The sequence below is a fragment of the Furipterus horrens genome, unplaced genomic scaffold (genome assembly GCF_987537825.1).
Source record: "Furipterus horrens unplaced genomic scaffold, mFurHor1.1.pri manual_scaffold_7, whole genome shotgun sequence".
NCBI classification, from domain to species: Eukaryota; Metazoa; Chordata; class Mammalia; order Chiroptera; family Furipteridae; genus Furipterus; species Furipterus horrens.
Window position 1 is genome coordinate 27,004,449 of NW_028327177.1, and position 20,252 is coordinate 27,024,700.

Genomic DNA, 20,252 nt, shown 5'->3' on the forward strand with positions numbered 1-20,252 from the left:
GAGGAGGGAGAAAGGACAAGGTGGAAGTAGATGAGGAGAAGAAAGAAAAAGCAAAAGAAGAGGAAGAGGGAAGCCATGAAAAGGATAAGCAAAGTGATAAATAAATGTGTTCCAAAAAGGCAAATCTATAAAAAGCCAGGAACGGGAAAGATTTTACTGCAATGTATAAAGTCCCTTGTTTTCTCTGCAGTTGACACAATTATATCATCTTTTCTTCAAGAAAGCCTAACAGTTTTGACAAGATGGCAACAAGAGGCAGTTAGAGAGGACAATTAATCAAGCAACTTTTGTTGAAACAATTTAGTATTTATCCAACTGAGGAACTCACCAGTTGACAAAGATGTCTCAGAACCCCTGGCAAAATTTGGCTGTCCCAACAAATGAGCTGAGGAGTCAAAACTATCTAAAAGTAGTTACCAAATCCCTTAAAAAAGAAGAAGAAGCAATTTTAGCATCAAAGCCTTAATGTTGAAAGATTATAATAATCAACAAGTCCTAAAGCAGAAAGGACAAGGATATTATTTTTTAAATTAAAAAGTCTACACATTCATTTGATTAGTATATATCTTACTTTATTAATATAAAGAAAAGTCCCAGTGATGATAATACCACAGAAGGTCTGGTTTTATCCTCCATGCCTAGAGACCTCATAGCAAGATTTCTGGGCACAGGCATAAGAATTATTAAAATACCAGAATAAGCCTCGAAAAGCATTTCTCCGTTTTAAGACAAAGACCAGAAATGAAGACCACAAGTGCGTATGTGTGTGTGCCAAAGTCAAGTCCCAGCGGGTTTTGTTTTTTCCGACTGTGCACTTGCTAGAGAGGAGAGGTTTCATCTAAGCAGGACCCACAGAGGGATGTGAAAGGCTGAGAAATCTCATTTCCTCACCTCCCAGGCACTTGCTAGTAACAAAAGAGGATAAAAAAGAGAAAGCAGAAAAGCAAGAGGCGAAACAGTACAAGAAGAAGAATAGTACAACACAGGCAACACGGTTTACAGCCTGGTTCGTGCTCGTGCTCCCGGCTCGTGCTCCCGGCTCTCCCAGTTCAGGGCTCTCATATGTCCCATTTGGGGGAGTTTGTTCACAAGTTTATGCAAAAACTGTAAAGGGCACCCCAAGGGTTTACTGCCACAAATCAGAGAGCAAAGCAAATAAGGAGGAAATGGAAAGGAATCATTCTAAACAGCACTCCTGAAAACTGTCAAGGCCACGAAAACCAGTTGAGAAACTGTCACAGCCAAGAGGAGTCTAAGGAGACAGGCGACTAATGTACTGTGGTATCTTGGACAGCTGGGCTATTTAGACCTCATATATGAGAAAATGTGCATTCTGTCCCCTTAGACATGCAACTTTTTCAAGTCTAAACTGCATTTTAATTTAATTAGTTTGGACATTTGTATCTCTTGGGCTGAGATTAAAATAATTATAGGCTTAGGCAAAGAAAGAAAAATACCATATGATATCACCTAATACAGGAAACTAAAGAACAACACAAACAAAGGAACTAAATAGAACAAAGAGCAGAATAGAAGTCAATAGGGGGGAGGGGAGAGGGAGAGAAGGGGGATAAGTAAGGGAAGGGTTTAATTAAAGAGCCTGTATAAAAGACTCATGGACATAGACAACGGGGAGGGATATGATTGCGGGAGAGGGGGTGGGCTGGGTGGGGGAGAGAAATTGGGGGAAAAGGGGATAACTGTAATTGAAAAACCAAAATAAAAAAAAAAATAAAAAAAAAAAATAAAAAAATAATTATAGGCTCAAACCATGCAGAGTTTTCTTGTAAATTTGTTTCAAAATATAACAGATGATAGGAAATAAGACTTGAATCTTGAAAGGATATCTTTCATTTTTTGTTTTTATGGTGTTTTTTTAACCATTACCATTGATCCCTCCTTCCTTCCACCTTCACCCACCCCCTCGCAATCACCACACTGTTGCTCATGTCCATGAGTTCTTTTTCATTTTTGCTTGATCCTTGCACGCCCCCAGACCCCTTTTGCCAGAACTCTCAGCCTGCTCTCTACCTATGAGTCTGTCTCTATTCTGTTTTTTTAGTTCCGTTTGTTCATTAAATTCCACATATCAGTAAAATCATATGGTGCTTGTCTGACTGGCTTACCTCACTTAGCATATCTTTGTTTTGAAATTCATTGGAAGCATTTTTATCAACCTCTTCTTGTGGAATTTGAAAAATTTTGTTTGTGATGCATTTCAAGTGGCAGAAAAATAGTTGAGGAAACAGAAGACCTAAATAAAGCAGCAGAATAGTGTAAGGAATCAGAACTCAGCAGAAGGTGCACAGGCTTTTTGGAGGGAAACAGACATGTGTTTGAATTATATATCCATCCATTCAAAGCTGAGTAACCTTGGCCAAGTCACTTTTGGAACCTCAGCTTCTTAATCAGTAAAATGGGAACAAGAACACCACCTTTGCCAGGCTGTTGTTAGAAACAGAGATAGTGTTTGCAGAGTAATTTCTATGATACTTGACACTATACTCTCAACAAACGCTTGTTCTAACAAGGAAGTACCATTCCCAATCTTAAAGGGTAAAGAGTTTAGCAAGGACACAAGCAAATATAAACACAGAGCAACTGAAAGCCAGGTTTATAGGAAACAGAGGAAGGAAAATTTTTTAGGTCAGCTAAAAGTGAATGCACTGTGGAAAGAACAACTTTATTTGCATCAGCAGAGTTTTTTGGAAGGCAGGCAAGACTAATAAACTTTTAGGCTTTTGGCATAACTAAACTCAATTACAGTTGTTCTACTTAAGTCAAGTTTGTAAAAATGGGCTTCCTTGTAATCCTCAGATCAAAGTCTTCTAAAACTAGTACATTCCTAGACTCAAACAAGAAAACTATAGGATCTTCAAAAATGATACAAGGAAAGTGAACCAAAGAAATGTTTTCCAAAGTGCATTCTGGATGTTATTCAGGGTGGGGAAATTATAGAATTATATAATTCAGGAACTGCTGGGTTAAACAAAGTTAAACTAGTTCCGAGGCTTCTTTAAAAAGTAATGCATAGACCTGATAAAAACTTAAATGGTAGGAAAGAGCATAGAGTGAAAAGTAAGATTTCTTCTCACTTCACCTTCTGTCCCCCATTTTTTCACAGAATCAAGAATTGTTACCAATTTCTGTTGTATCTGTCCAGAGCCATTGAACACATCTGGAAGCATCTTGTTTAATCAAAATACAGGTAAATGTAGGTGAATAGCTTACACATGTGGTAGAACATTAAGCACACTTCTGCATCTCACTATGTTCATATACTATATCTCGGGGGAAATAACAATTCATTTAAATGAGTAGTTCTCAACGAGTGGTAATGTCTAGAGACATTTTTGATTGTCACAACCTGGCAAAGAGGGCAGTGAAGCTGCTACTGGCAACTAGTGGATAGAGTTCAAGGATGCTGCTAAACATCCTATAATGCACAGGACAACCTCCCACAACAAAGCATCATCTAGCACCAAATAGCAATGGTGCTGCTGTTGAGAAAACTTGATCTGGATCTATCTCATTTTTTTGATGGCCCCTTACTATTCCACTGTATGAATAAATTATAATTTGTATAACCAGTACAATATAGTGGTCATTTAGGTTATTTCACATCTTTAGCTAGAAAAGAAATCTGAAATAATACCCTCATGCAATTGCAGAAGCATATCTGTAAGATAACATACTGTAAGTGGAATGGAGGGGTGAAAGTGTGTTTGCATTTTTATCATAAATATTGTCAGTTGTCATCCAAGGATGACATAGCAACTTATAGTGCCTTCAACAATGCATGCAAATTCTTGTTTTCTCATATCCTAACCAAAACAGTGTAGTAACCTAATATTTTATATTTGCCAGTCGTATTGTTAAAAATAGAGTTGTCTAAATTTGTGTTTACTTATTATGAGTTTTAGGATCTATTATTTTAATAAACTGTCTGATTAGTTTTATTTAATGCAGGATTTCTCAGAGCCTTTAATGGTCTTTTATGCTATGATGTTCCAAGAGATAGCATTCAGCATTTCCCAGTTTTTTTAATCCTTATAATTTTATTTTTAAAATAGATCTTTTGATTTAATATGACTCTATAAAACTTTTTTTGAGAATCACCAAACACAAGACACCAATCTAAGACTGACATGTGAAAGGACTTTGTAAAATTTCCAAGAAATGTGTAAGTGACTTATCAATTACTTGGTGGCATGCTTAGCAGACAGAAAAACCCCTAACCTATGGTGAGAAGCAAGACTAATTAGACTTGAGTTTTATAGATACTAAACCCTCTTCCACCAAATGCACTAATCAGGACTTTTTTTTTCTTATTATATTGGCGTGACATTTGTTAATAAGAGAATATAGGTCTCAAGTGTACATTTGTATGACATATGATCTTCATATTGTATTTTGTGCTCATCACCCAAAGTCAAATTCTTTTCTTTGTAGGTGACTGAAACCCAACCAACTCAAACTAGGTTAGGCAAAAGAAAGAAAGAAACTTTATTTACTTATATAAAACTTTGCCAAGGTCTGCAATTCCGCTGTGCCTCACATTTAAGTGGTGCCAAGAATTCAAACTCTGTGAGGTTTTCCTCTTCTGCTCTCTCTTGCTTATTTACTTCCTTTTCCCTGCTCCTCTCTTCAGTTTTATTTTCTCAATTGAGCCCCTAGCTGCTCCTACCCCTAGAATTTCACTACATCACTTCACTAACACCTTAACACCTAACACTTGCTTAACTAACATTTAACACCTAAGTACTTCTGCTTGGGCCCCAGGTTCAGAAGTACAGGGAAGAGCTGGATTATTGCCTACCCCTGAGCCAAACAGGGGTGCAAAGTATTCATGAGGAGACCAAGCACCCATTAGTATCACACGATGCCAATAGACAGGAGCTTTGCCCGGAAAAAGAACAAAGGAAGGTTCTCTTTCACCAATACCTGGCATAATGTCCTCCATGTTAACAAAAGAGACCAAGAAGCATCTCTGGAGAATACAATCATCATTAACCAAGTGACACTGGCAAATAAATTTAAAAGAATTTAACATTCAGTGTGTTGTGCAACTTATACAAATTTGCCAGTGATAAAAGCAGCATTAGATACCAGGAAAAGGCTCTTGATTGACTGGATTTAGACAGGTAAAATATATGTGTGTGTGTGTGTGTGTGTTTATTTTTTATATATACTGCCGGCTGTAGTCCCGGGTCAGAATGTAGATTCATAAGCCTTACAAGATATGAAAAACTAAGTCTTTTCTTCACATCCAAATGGCTAGAATGGTACCAAGTGGAAGAAACTGGACTACCCAGTATGATAGTTCGAACATTTATGAATTATATCAGTTTTCTACTTGCTGCTGTAACAAATTACCACAAACTCAGTGGCATAAAGAATACAAATTTAGCTTACAGTTCTGGAGGTCAGCAGGCCAAAATGGGTCTCAGGGGGTTCCAATCAAAGTGTTGGCAGAACTGCATTCCCTCTGGAGGCTCTAGGGGAGAATCAGTTCCTTGCTTTTCTGGTTTCTAGAAGCTGCCCACATCCCTTGGCTCATGGATTCTCCTCCATCTTTAAAGCCAGCAGCAGCTGATTTAGCCTTTCTCACATCACGTCACTCTAACTCACTTCTGCTTTCACATTTCCTTCTCTGACTCTGTCTCCTCTTCTGCCTCTTTCTTCCATTTTTAAGGATCCTTGTGATTACACTGGGCTCACATGGGTAATCCAGGATAATTACTCTGTGCTGAATTGGGCATATTAGCAATCTTAATGCCATCCATAATTTTAATTTCCCTTTGCCATGTAACACATCATGTTCAGTGGTTCCAGGGATTATGATGAGGACATATTGAAGGAGGCATTATTCTGCCTGCCACTCACCTTTTAAACCTAATCTCACATTGATGACTAAGACCTTTAATCTTTGCCTTTTGGCACTAGAATTTTAAATCAAACCTCACACACAAAAAAAATCATCACTGACTTCACAATCAGTCATGCCTTAACCCCCTGCAATCTGGCTTCATTCTCAGAAATCTAATAAAGCTGTACCCATAAATTCATCTGTGAACTCAATTTGCCAAGTCTAAGAACTTTTTTTTTTTGCCATTCTACCAGTCACTTGATGCTATCAATCACTTTTTCTTTCCTCACTTCAGTGACCTAGCAATAGTGTGCTTTTTCGCTCAATTCTCAGACCCACCTTCTCAATACTCTTTTTCTAGCCTTCATTCCCCTTCTACGCCCTAACTGTGGCAGTCTCCAATGTTCTCACCTCCATTCTCCTCTTTGAACCCCGACTCTCACTTCATGGACTCACCCACCCTCATGATATCAGAGACCACTTCCTAAGCAAATAAGTATCAGCTTTAGTCCTGATCTCCCTCTAGGCCTGCTGGATGCTCCCATATGTATGGCTAACCATCAGCTCAACCACATCATGTCTAAAGCAAAACTTATTATTTCTCCCCCAAACTGGCTCTTCTTTCTACTTTCTCTCTCTTTTATCACCCCACCCCCACCCCAGTATGTAATTAATCACCCAATCTGGCAGTTCTTTCAAAATACCTTGGGCAAGTCCTAGTTCCTTCCTGGAGAGCTATGGTACTAGGTCATCATCTATCATGCATCCCCACTGAGCTTTCCTTATTGACAAAAAGGAGTGTGTAAGTTTTGATTTGTGGTTTAATTATACACTAAATTTTAAATTTATGAAAAATTTTCCTAAGTAACAATTTTCTGCTGAGCATTTTTTATACATTGTCTTGGGAAGAAGGTTTATTATTCTCATTTGATAGCAAAAAGATAGTGTAAAAGATTATATAATAGGTGTTTTTTAAGTCAGCAGATTGAGGGTCATATTGTTTCTCCCTAAAATATTACTTGCACAGGTTTTCCAACTTTGTAAACTTCTGCCCAATCCAAATCGACCCCTGCCTCAAAGTGAGCTCCAGGTGTTAAAGATGATATCTATTTTCCTCCAAAGTGTTTAGGGACCCGGTACCTCCCCTACAATTCATGCCCGCCCACTCTGCCCCACCCGAACCAATCTTCCAGCCTGTTGACCACGCCACACCCAGTGAAGCATTCCTTTTTTTTTCTGCTCATTTTCTCCACTGCATTGCCAGAAAGCCTTCCAGGCAGCACCACTGCCACCAAACCCTGCCTTCTGACCCACCACCGGGCAGGAACATGCCAGTACTTTGACTTAGGAACTAAAAACTAGGCTGTTCCTAAAGAGTACCTGAGGTTTTGATACAATTGCTTTGAGTTGGCCTTTTGATGCCATTCATATTTAACGTTTGCCTCTCTTTTACGGACCTAAAAAAAAAAAAAAAATCATGTGAAATTTAGCCTCTTTTAATTACTAAATAATGTGTGTAATAGATGATGTAATTCTATGTCTATGTCCTTCATCCCTGACACCATCCCTGACTCTTATCCCTCAGGATGCCATGCCATTCTTCGTGGGAAGTCCAGCCACATTACCACCTTGCCTGAGCTGGATGAGGCTTCTCACAACCATGTTATTTGGTCCTGTGCACCCTGCTCTATTTATCTTGAAGGGGCAAGTGTGGCCCCCAAATAAACTCCAATACTGTACCATCTACTGCTCCCTCTCTCTCTCCAGCTGCTTCCTCTGTTCCTCCAGAGGATCTTTCCAAGCTCAGTTAACAAATTCAGCCCTGTGATATTTACTGCCTGTCTTTTAGAGTCTCTCATTTCAGTTGCACTTTGCCTAACCTGACACAACAAAATCATGGGGGGAAAAAAGCCATGATACTCCAATTCATCTGCTCCCAGGCCAGGAGCTCTCTCTGGCAAGCTGACTGTTGAATTGACTGAAGTTGCCTGTCTCTCTCTGTAACGTGTATGTATTCTTAGAGTGTTGGTCCATCGTAGTCAACTCCTTTGTGCTGATTGTTTTCAATTAAAAATTGCAGGTATAGCTGCCAAAAGACCAACAACAACATTAAGACATAATTTATCAGCCAGTGACAAAGGGCTCATAGGAAGGGAAGACAAACAATCAGGGGAAAGAAAGGCCTGTGGATAGACTTGCCACCACTTAAGAACAGTCTGACTCAGAGCAGACAATCACGAGAATGTTAACTGGGACACTGACAGGGCGAATCTCCTTCCATACTAATTCACCAAGATGTTTATGCCCCAGTTACCATTTGAAACATTTACTTATTTCTTCGGGCTTGCAGACCTATGACCTAATTTTCAGTTTACCTGTAAAGCTTCCACATTCAAAAGCACAGAGCCATTCCATTTTACTCCAGGACCCCTCCTGAGTAAGAGTCAGGAGCAGCAGAGAGATTTCTCTCTTCCTCTGTCATCTTCTCCCCACATGACTCCTAGCCTCTCCTGACTGAACTAGAATGATCCCATCAGCTCTTCATCCTTGAGCATGATCAAATGGGTTTACACCGAGTTAAAATTGAAATACCACAAGAAGAGGTACACATAAAGTCTTACTAGTCATTTGTTTTTTGATAAAAATTAGTTGATTAAATCTTTCCATGAGCAAGTTTTAAGGAAAGGGAAAAGAGCGAATGGGTTGGGCACTGAGGAGGTAGATATAAGGGTCATGGAAAAATCTGCAGTCCAGAGGCCTACATCATAATCTGGCCAAAAGCAGGCTCATGGACATTGCTATTTCCGGTTCTGCCAAACCCCTTAGCTCCATGTGGAATCCAAGGGACAAGCAGCTTACCACTCCATATTACTATCTAAGAAATAAGAGGAAGAAAGAATAAATGGATTGCAAGCAGAAAGCTAAAAAGAGGTCAAGCAATGATTTGGGGGGAGGTGCTCTTCTTTAAATTTAACCTTATTTTTTTATTAGTCAATAACCTATGCAAGTTCATGTCTTGAAGTGAGGTTTATTATCAGGCTTACAGGAGCCAATTGATGAACAACAAATACACAGCGATTTCTGGAGCCAGATGGGGAAGGAGGAAGTAATCCTATGGCCATCATATTGGGATCTTGAGTCTAATTTTTGATGAAAAGTTGCCTCAGGATCTCTGAAATGTGGGTGAAAAAACAGCCATACCAAGACAGGAAGCAGTTTTCAGTCCTACAAGCAAGGAGATCAAGGAGACAGGGCCAGCTACATGATTTGTAGAGCCTTGTGCAAAGTGAAAATGTAGGACCATTTTTCACAAATTTGTAAGGATTCCAAAATGATGACAGCAGAGCATTAACCAAACACTCCATTCTAAACACAGGGCCTTGTGGAATTGCACAAATTATAGGTAATGAAGCCAACTGTGGGGCCATTTAATTATTCAAATGTGGAGCATAGAACCTTTTCTAACATGGAGATGGTTGAGGGATGACTTCAAGGAGCTAAACTGCTCTGTTTAAGAGTAGTTTTCATGAAGGCAGGAATCTAGACTGCTTGACTTACTACCAAGTCACCAGAGTGCAGAGTAGGACCTCAATACATATTTGGTGGCAGGAAAAATAAAGGAACAAACATAAAATAATTTGTATGCAGTAGGCAGCTGCATCCTTACAGACTTTACTGTTTGCTTTCCATTTTTCTATGTAGGAGACTGACCTGTAAGTGCAGCTAATCTGTTGCCTCTGCTTATGAAGACATGAATATTCTTTAGGAAGCATTTAGTCAGGAAAACCAAGGAGTCATTTGCATTAAAGGGCTTGAGAAAATTTGAGCACAGATGGTGCTCTGGAGTCAAGAGGACCAAGAGTAGTCCCATTTGGAAGCAGATCCTTCTTCTCACTCATGAAAGAAACCCCGATTCATTCTTTCACCTCAATTATTGGAAGCATTGGAGCATGTAATAGATCATTAGCAGCAGAGCAGTGTGCTTAAGACCATGGGTGCTGAAGTCAGACTAGTTTCATTATTACCTTACTTGGCATGTTACTTAATCTTTCTGTGCCTCAGTTTCTTTGTCTGTAGGAAATGGAGAGATAATACAGTATTTACCTCAAAGGACTGTTTAAAGGATCAAATGAGTTACATGTGTCATGCTCTTAGAATTGTGCCTACAACATAGTAAGTGCTACCCAGGGGTGTTTGCTGCTTATCATAATGCTTTTTGGAAAGACACTGTTGTCCATGGCAATTGTGAAGCCCCTTAAAGCACATTCCTAGACAGTAAACATTGATGAAGGGAATAGGAGCAGAAAAGGAGGAATAGGTCGGACACTGGCAAGAGGCAAGTGTGTGACCACTTTTGTCCCACATTCCTTACCTTAGCAATTTGCCATGAATAGCCAGAAAGAGTTCTTTACTTGGTGGTGGTGGTGGGGGGGGGGGGGGGCGGGGATGGCAGACAGCAAGCACAGGAGCTTAAGGGCTGGAATGCTGTTGTCTGATTTGACCTGTATGTTTAGATTGGAGACAGAATCGCACAGTGGGAGTCAACACACATTGATAGTAATGAGCAAGGGTTCTGGACAGCGGGGAGGGGTGGAAGAGGGTATAGGGGAGATAAATGGTAATGAAAAAAAATACAATGAAAAATGAACTATTAAAAAAATGATTCTAAAATCAGACTGTCTGGGTTCAAGTCCTATTCTACCATGGGGTCAAAGCTAATCTAATTGAAACTAGAACCCTGAGTAGTAATCTTTCTTCTAAAATCCCAAAATTGAAATAGAATTGATATTCTATGTTTTCTGAGTTCCCACAGAGGACCAAATCTGTGTTTGGGTAATCAGAAGGACTGATAGCACAACTGGAACCTATGTATGAATCAGGAAAATTCTTTATTTCCTGAGTCTGACAAAGCTCAGATTGACCTTTACCCCCAATTCACCCCCTTTGCCAGGGGCCCTTGTTCAGGGCAAAAACCTTAACACATATACTCAGAGCCCAGTTAACAAACTTAATTACTAGTTTAGTTTAAGAAAAAAAAAAACAGCTTGGAAGAGAAAATGTCATTTAATTCAAAAATAAAGTCAATAAACTTTACATAAATTTTTACATATAGCCATCAACCAGCTGGACAGCCTGGAATGGTCTTCCTCCCATTCTTCATCTGGCAAACTCCTACTCATCTTTCAGGACTCAGATCAAATGCCACTTCCTCTAGGAAGCCTTCAAGGACTCCTCCAGGAAAAGTCTCTGGGTTCTCATACATTTTGCTCATTTAGTATTTTTGCTGTTTCAAAATTTTGGTTTTCCCTACATGATTTTCTGTCTAAAATACAACTTTCATGAAGGCATACAAAGAGACCTGCTATGTGTATTTCTCTGGCACCTTAGCAGAGTATTTCATTAAGTGAATGGTTAAATTTATGGACAAGCTGTGTGACCCTAGGCAACTCACACAGCCTCTCTGGTACTGCATTTTCTCTATCTGTAAAAGAAAGGCATCGGTGTATTTTCTCAAATTCCCATCCAGGCTGAATACTCCTTGAATGCATAATATTCAATTACTGTACAGATATTCCACCCAGGCCTTTTCCAGAGGCAGGGTAGATAGAATTACCTCTGAGAGTCTGTCCCTCTTCCCTTTGTACCTTCTCCACTCATCTGAGTCCCCTGCACATCTCAGATATGACTCTTCCACAGGCTCTTGCACTCAGCTACTTGTCTGTCAATCGTGTCAAGGTTAAGAGGACAGAGCTTGGAGACAGACTGTCTGAGTTCATATACTGGCTCTAAAACTTATTACCTACGTGACCTTGGGAATGTTATTTAACCTATCAATTCTCTAATTTTAAATGGGGATGATAATAATAAAAAGGATCAATCAGAATGGATGCCAGTCTTAAACAACCAGCACAGCTGTACTAGACATAGGACCCCTCCATGTCCTACATCCGTCCTTCCAGGGCTGAGCCCTCTTGCAGTAGCTGATTGTTATTTTGAAAATTGGTAAAATAAGGACTCAGTAAAAGATACCTCCCTAGGTATTTTCAATTAGACAAAGAGAGTGGGGCAATTCAGATGGTTAAAGTACAGGCCCTAGAAGGCTCACCTCAAGACAGGTTTTGAAGCTTGGTTAATTTCACTTTGGCAATGAATAACAAAACCAGGGCTTCAGAACTTACTCTTCCTGATTTGTGAATAGAATATATGTCTACTTATTATCGGAAGATAATATTAGATGCTTTCTCAATATTTATAGTTCTCTGATCATAGCTGCAACTTAATACTGCCATTTACAACAACATGAATGATCCTAGAGAATATCATGCTATGTGAACTAAGTCAGGCAGAAAAAGTTAAGAACCATATGATTTCAGTTATATGTGGGATATAAAACAGAGAGCAATTAATGAACAAACAAGAAAAAACTCATAACACAGACGACAGTATGGTGGTTACCAGAGGGGAGGCGTGTGGGGGTAGTAAAGGGTAAAAGAGGTCAAATACATGGTGAAGAACATTATTTGACTTTGGGTGGGTGGGCATACAATGCAATATTCAGATAATGTGTCATAGAAATGTACCCTTAAAACCTACACAATCTTATTAACCAATGTCACCCCAATAAATTTAATAAAAAGGAAACTATTATTTTTAACAATAGCACTTAATGTTAAAGTAAAATTTTATACTTCTTCCTATAAGTTATTTCATAACTTTCTCAGAAACATGTGAGATGAGTAGAGCAGATATTATCCATCCCATTAAAACGTGATCACTAATCTATTATATGTGGGAGCATCGAACACATAAGATTTTTTGGCAATTCTTTGGAAAGTTACATAGACATTAATGAACCATAGTATTCTCTGGGAATTTAAAAGGGTAACTCAGATTTTCTTCATACATTCCCTGGACTCTAATTGTAAATCTTGGGTGATTTTAGAGTCTAGGTGTAATAACTTACACTAAGTGGAACTGTAGCTTAAAAAATGCTGCTGTCACAAATAATACATTACTTCACTTACTCCAAGAATATAGATAAGTAACTTTTGTAATTCACAGAGCAAGGTAGAAAGCAAGACATATCAAGTATACAAATTAGGTATAAAATAATGTAATAGCATCCCTCTGAAATACAAAGCTATTATGATAGCCATAGATTATCTCTTCTACATGGAAATGAGTATGGTGTTTGGTCACAAATTAGATTCCACTTGACAAATACAGGGTGCAGCATAAATAGTTGGTATTCAGGCAATTCACAATTATACTCCTAATGTTCTCTTACTGTTCATTATATTAATATAGCCTTGACTTTTAAGAGAATGCTTGACAATAGTTAAAGCTGATGCCTTAAAAACATGAGTATGAGTATAGATATGGATCTATGGAATAGATATAAATATGTAATAGCTGGATCTTCCGTCTTGAATTCTAGAGAAGTATTTGTCTGCTGGTAATCTTATCTGACAAGTCCAGAGGGAAAGAACTGTGTCATCTCATTGCTAAACATATTTCCTGTGAAGCTTTCTTATTCCTGAGAGCAAATGAGGTAAGCAATCTTTTTTATTGAATAGAATGATGGAATAACATTTTGGAAAAATTATAGGGAGTAAGCAGATGGGAAATGGGAGAAAGTCCACATGGGTACAGAAAATCATGAGTTTTCACCACATAGCTATAAAATATAGAAGAAAATTCTCTTTGGAACCCCTTGGGTCACTTTATTTAACAACAATGATTTATTTTTATTCAGTAAGGGTTCTAAACTTTGGGAGTACAGGGAGTTTTATGACATATAGCTCTCAGCACCAGCTGTGACAGAGAAAAAGGGCTGTTGATAGAATAATTCTGACTAAGATAATGAGATCCGTAGCTGGCTGCCTCTAATAGCCTCATAGGAAGTTTTAGGATGGAAGTCAGCCAACAAGCCCATCTTCATTTGCCCTTTTCTTTCACTTGGCACAAACAGTAGACATTTATTTATTTCTCTGAAAAATTCATCTTAAAAAAAATTGTAATGGAGTCATTTTACAGGATAGCCCAGCCTATATTTTAAACTAGGAAAAAGCTTTAAAATAACTCTGTATCTTTCTGGCTTATTCCATCTCATCCTTGTCCTCATTATGTCATCCTGGGCATTATGTCATGACTACCAAAGATGGAGGGACCGATCAATAACTGGAACTATTTGAGATGGGAGTGCAAGAAGGAAATGACCCACAAGTCTGGATCCATGTGGAGGAGGTTCTTGTATGGCAGATTAGGAATAGGCAATAGCAAGCCACAGATGATTTCTAATCAGGGGTGCTATAGATTGAATTTTTTGTCCCCCACAAATGCATATGTTGAAATCCTAATCCCCAATGTGATGGTATGATGAGGTGGAACCTTCAAGGGGTGATTAGGTCATGTGGTCCAAGTCTTCATGAATGGAATTAATGCTCTTATGAAAACAGATTTAAAAAGCTCTTTTGCCCCTTCTGCTGTGTGAGGTTAGAGAGAAAAACAGCTATCAGTGAGGATGTGTGTCCTCATCAGACACCAAACCTGCCAGCACTAGGATCTTGGACTTTCCAGCCTCCAGAACTGTAAGAAATAAATGTCTGTTGTTTATAAGTTATCTAGTTTATGGTATTTTTGTTATAGCAGCCTGAGTGGACTAAGACAGGGAATATGGTATAATCAGATTTATGCTTCATAAAAAATCACTCTGGTGACAATATAGAGGACAGACTAGAAGGCAAAGACAGTGTGATATCACTTGGAAAGTTCTAGAAATAGGATGAGGAGAGAAATTCTGAGAGCCTTAATTAAGACAATGGCTCTAGGAATAGGGAGAAGAAAACAATCATCAGATCCTAAACATTCTCTCTCTGAAATATTCCTATCACATTAGTTAAATGTCCCGTATAGAATGTTGTTTTCTTTCAGTGTAGGATGCGGTCCAGGATCATGTATTAAATTTGGTTGTTATGTCTCTTTAGACTCCTTTAATCTGGAACAGTTTATCAGCTTTTCATTATCTTTCATGACATTGACATTTTTGAGAAGCACGGGTCAGTTCTTTTATAGACTGTTCCTTCATTTTGGTTTGTCTAATGTTTTTTCATTATTATATTTAGGTTATGTATTTCCAGCTGGAATACCACATAAGCAATTTTATGTCCTTCACCAGGTCACATCTGGAGGCCACATGATGTCCTCCTGCTCCTCATTGGTTATATTAATCTCAATCACTGGGTCAGGATGTTGCCTAATTTCTTCATTGTATAGTTACTATTCCCCCCTTTGTGACCAATAAGCAATCTGTGGGAAAATACTTTTAAGATCACATAAATGTTCTGTTCTTGAGCAAACTGTCCTCCAAGTTTGAGCATTCTCAAGGTGATGCTCTGATTCTTACCCAGATTAATCTTTACCATGGTGGTTGCAAAATGACAAATTTTCCAGAACTCCTTTTCTTTTTTTGTGCTTTGTATTTTTTGTATTTTTATTTTTTTAATGTGCTTTATTGTTTATGCTATTACAGTTGTCCAAGTTTCTTTTCCCTTTGTTCCCCTCCACCCAGTGACCCCCCCTCCCTCCAGTTGTCTCCCCGCTTAGTCCATGTCCATTGGTTGTACATATATAGTTCTTCTTAACAACTTCCGATATACTCCACTCCCTCCTACTATGCTTCTTAATTCCTGTACCATCTCCCTCCCTTTCCCCTCTTCCCCCTCCCCACTGACATCCCCCCAAAATGTTCCCCATACCTATAATTCTTTTCACACTCTTGTTGCCTATTTAGTTTGCCTTTGTTTCAATTCCCTAGCTTCTATTGTTGGTTGTTGTGATACAGTTTTCATTTTAATGTTCATAGTTTTGATCCTCCTCCTAAACGAGTCCCTTTAACATTTCATATAATAGTGGTTTGGATCTGATGAACTCCTTCAGTTTTACTTTGTCCTGGAAACACCTTCTCTGCCCTTCTATTCTGAATAACAGCTTCGCTGGATAGAGTAATTGTGGCTGTAGGTTTTTGCTTTTCATTCCTTTGAATACTTCTTGCCAGTCCCTTCTTGCCTGCAGAGTTTCTTTTGAGAAATCATCTGATAGTCTTATTGGGATCCCTTTGTATGTAATTCTCTTCTCTCTTACTGCTTTTAAGATTCTCTCTTGATCCTTAATTTTTGACATTTTGATTATAATGTATCTTGGTGTGGTTCTCCCTGGGTCCAGTTGTTTTGGAACTCTCAGTGCTTCCTGGACCTGTAAGTCTATTTCCTTCCCCGAGTTAGGGAAGTTTTGCTTCATTATTTTTTCACATAATTTTTCCATTAATATTTCTTGTAATACAGGTTTGGTGGTAATGAACTTCTTTAGCTTTTTCTTGTCTGGTACTTAATTCTTTACTCTTAACAGAACCCAATGCTGCTGTTCCTCTCTGTGCATTTATTTCTAACTTTTCCTCTCTGTTCCAGACTGCACCTTTCCCCCCTTCAGCTCTTCCCATCAGCTGTGCTCTCTTTCCTTTCCCCTAAATAGGTGGCTAAATGTGTAGACTGTATTTTTTACCAAAGTTATACTACATGCTTTTAAACAAAAAGAGTAGGAATATAGCCAACATAAAGAAGTAGCAATTTGAAATAAAAATAACTCACATGTTGACAGGTGCCCTCTGTTTCTTTGTATTTTATCACATGTAGGTTAGTTCTTGCTCACACTCTCTAAACTATAAGAACTATTAGAATTGCTCTGCTTGGCACAGTCCTAGGAATCTCGTTATAAACACCCAATGTAATATTAACAAAATTCAGTGAATAGTGCACAAAGAAGACCTAAATTCCAATCAAATTTCTGCCCTTTGTATAATGATAAACACAGCAGAACACTGCTCACTTTAGGCTTAGTAGAAAGAAAAATCTAAGTTAATGAAAAGTCTCAATAAGAAGCTAAAATTTTGTATTACTTTTGGATACCTAGAGTAACTTGAACTGCTAAGGGAGGTGGGTGGGGGGTTCCTCAGAAGCCCTATTTGCCTACTTTAACAATAATAACACTTTGGGTAGTTAGTAAGATCTATTTACATATAAATAGCAAATGCACTTATCTTTTAAAAACATTTCTTCTTTTAACCATCACAACCAAACAATCACTTAGGGGACTAATTTGGTCTTTTTAGAGAGCATTGAGAGTTATTCCTTCCAAGAACAGTTTCATTAAAGATTTACATTTTATGTTAATCTTGGTAATTAGGGTTACATTTCTGACAAAATCAGAAAGAGTTAGAGAGTGGTATAGTGTATGTGATTCCAATTTTTTTTTTTAAGAGAGAGAAGGGAAAGGAGAGAGAGAGGGAGAGGGAGAGAAACATAGATCAGATGCCTCTTGAACACGCCCCGACCCATGACCTGGGTGCCTCTTGTACACACACACCGCCACTGGGGACCTGGCATCTGGGACCAAATCTGCAACCTAGGCATGTGCCCTGACCAGGAATTGAACCAGTGACCTTTTTGCTTTGCAAGATGATGATCAACCAACTGAGCCACACCTGTCAAGGTATGTATGTGATTTCAACTGTGAGAGACAGGTCAAACCTTGTCTTAGACTGTAGTAACCCTCAATCTATCATTTTTAATTTAATCATAAATAAATAAGTGGGGCAAAAGTAGGTTTGCAGTTATGAGTACTGAAACACACAGTTTATTTGTGTATTATTTTTATTAATTATTATATTATTTTCCATACAAACAGCTGTAAACCTACTTTTGTCCTATAATTTATTACTCAGTATATGGGCCTTGGACTTAGAAAAACAAATCAGGATTATACTGAGGACTGTATACTGAAAATTTGCGGATTTTGAAATATTTATATAGCACTTAACTGATGCCTCTACTCCTCACAAAAATGTAAGGGATAAAGTAAAGAAAGAGCAAAGTGCCATGCAAAATCCACAAAATTTAGAGTAGATGACTTCAGCTTTTATCTGGAGCACAAAGCACCATGACTTTGGATAAGTCATGTAACTTTTCTGAGCTTGTTTTCCAGCTACAAAATGACACAAGTAACATCAGAACATTATTTTGAACATTAAGTTCAATCACGCATGAGAAAATGTTTTGAAAATTGTTTAGTACCATTCAAATGCTAGCCTAAAAATGGAGAAACGTTTAATTTGTATTCTATTGTTTTTAAAATAAAACGTTCTTGTCTTGGCCTAGCAGAAAAATGTCCTCTAAAAGTTTGCATCTTTTGAAGAACTAATAATAACTGCTCCCATCCATGGCTGACGCATAACTATTTCACACTTTTGTAAAGAGAAGGAAACATGATAGAAAGTAGTGATTTTAGACAAATTGTAAAGCCACCCCTACATTCGTGACAACTTTTTGGTCAGGAAAGCATTATTGTGTAGATGCAGTGTGGAGTTTAAAGTGGTTTTTCACTGAAACATTAACAACTTTTAGCTATGTTGTTAAAACGACTTTGTATTGTGTGGTTTAACGCAAACTAAAGTTTTTTAAGGATAATTGAGTAATAGGAGTCTGAGAAATGACAGGAAAGAACTGAAGGGAAGACCTGCCTTTAATATATATTTTTTGTATTTATATATAAATGAAAACCAAGATAGTGACTACTGACTATAGACTAGATGGTGCTAGATAATATCACCAATAAGCAATTTGTTGATTGTTAGCAGGACTGTAAGTGCTGAATAGAGAAAAACAAAGAGGAAACGTAAACATGTAATAACACACCATCTATCAGAGCTCAGAAATTTAAAAATTTCACTCTGGTTAAAATGTCAGACATTTCCTCCCTGATAAAAGCTCCCAAGAGCCTGCTGTCCGAAGACTGGAAGGGCATCCCTTCAGGAGTGGGGGCCCTGCACTGCTCTCCGACCAGCTAATTTGAGCAGGGGCAGACTCTTGGCTCAAAACAGGTCAGTCATGTTCTCAGACACATAGAGGCAGAATCGGAGGGTGCTGGCATTAAAGATGCAAGGTCATGAAGAGTTGTTGCCAAAATTGACAGCATGGCAGTCCAAAGTCATGTGCAAGCCAGTGTCAGGAGGGAAAAGAAACCAAAAACCTTACAGAGAAGCAGAATGACCTGCAGAGAGGAATATGGAACACGTGAAACAAGGACAAAGTGAGACTAGGAAACCAAGAAACTCGAGGGAGAGAAAGAAAGAAAGAAACAGAATAAGGAAGAGAGAGGCCACCTCCCCATGCATACTTTCTTCAGTTGGGTTCTGTATAATGTCTTAAAAGAAATATCCTTTCCTTTATTCAGCTGGCTCCAGTGTGTTTTATGGTTCCTCAGAACCAAGGGATACTTTAGTAAGACATTCACTGATTGGACTAGAGCCCAAAGTAAAAGAGTAAACAGGAAAGACATTTAAACAGTCAATTCGCATTTCCAAAAACTATATACTAAAGCTCGTGTGACACTAAAAGTCTTTCATTGCTTATTTAATTTTTTATAGCAGCTATGTTGAGCTATAATTCACATGCCATAAAATTCACCCTTCTTTAATTGCCTGTTTACTTTTCATTTTTTTAATCCCACCAAGCTTCCAGGTCTAGTGTCCCAGTCTGCAAGCAGCCTTAATAACAAAGAGAGACTGGCTAGTAGAAGCAAGCCAACTACAGCAATAAAAAGTGACAGCAAAGGAGGAAACAGAAAAACTAAAAATAGGAGAACAATAATTCCAAAGGAAGGAAAGAAGAAAAAAAAAAAAAAAAAAGAGCAATCTGGGGTCATGTAGAATATTTTTGTTAGGCTCTTTTTGTTCCGAGGAGCAGCTCAAGTTACATCTAATATTAGGGGAAGGAGTGCTACAGAATGAAAAAAAAAAAAAAAACAGCACAAGGATCTCAGCCCCACAGGGCCTCGTGGGAACCACTAAAGGTCGAATCACCAAGCCTCAGGAAGAACAGGCGCTGTTGTGGAGCCAGACCTGAGGAAGGCTGGACTCAGGACGCCAGCACGCATCCAAGCTACCCCAGGACTTCAGCGCCAGGAGCTCGCGCATCCTAACCTAGTGACCAGTTTATTTACGTGATCCAGCCCTCCCCCGGCGCGCTGAGCGATGTCTTTGGGCCTGTTTGGCGGCCTTTAAGGGACTTCCTCATCCTCTCTGGGGAATTTGTAAACTGCCAGCCCTTGACTTGTCTCAATCTGCAGACTCGTTTGTTTGTTTGTTCACAGCAAAGTGTCTTCAAATTGTATAGAATTCCGAAGTCTTTGCGTGGGGCCTGAACTCGCAATCGCTGGAGTCTTCACCAGCCACATTCCACCCCCAAGTCCCCTGCACGTTATTTCCATAGCCTACGGACTGCTGAGGGTGTTGGGTCCTTTTTTCCCTCCTCACTGCTTCTCATTGTCA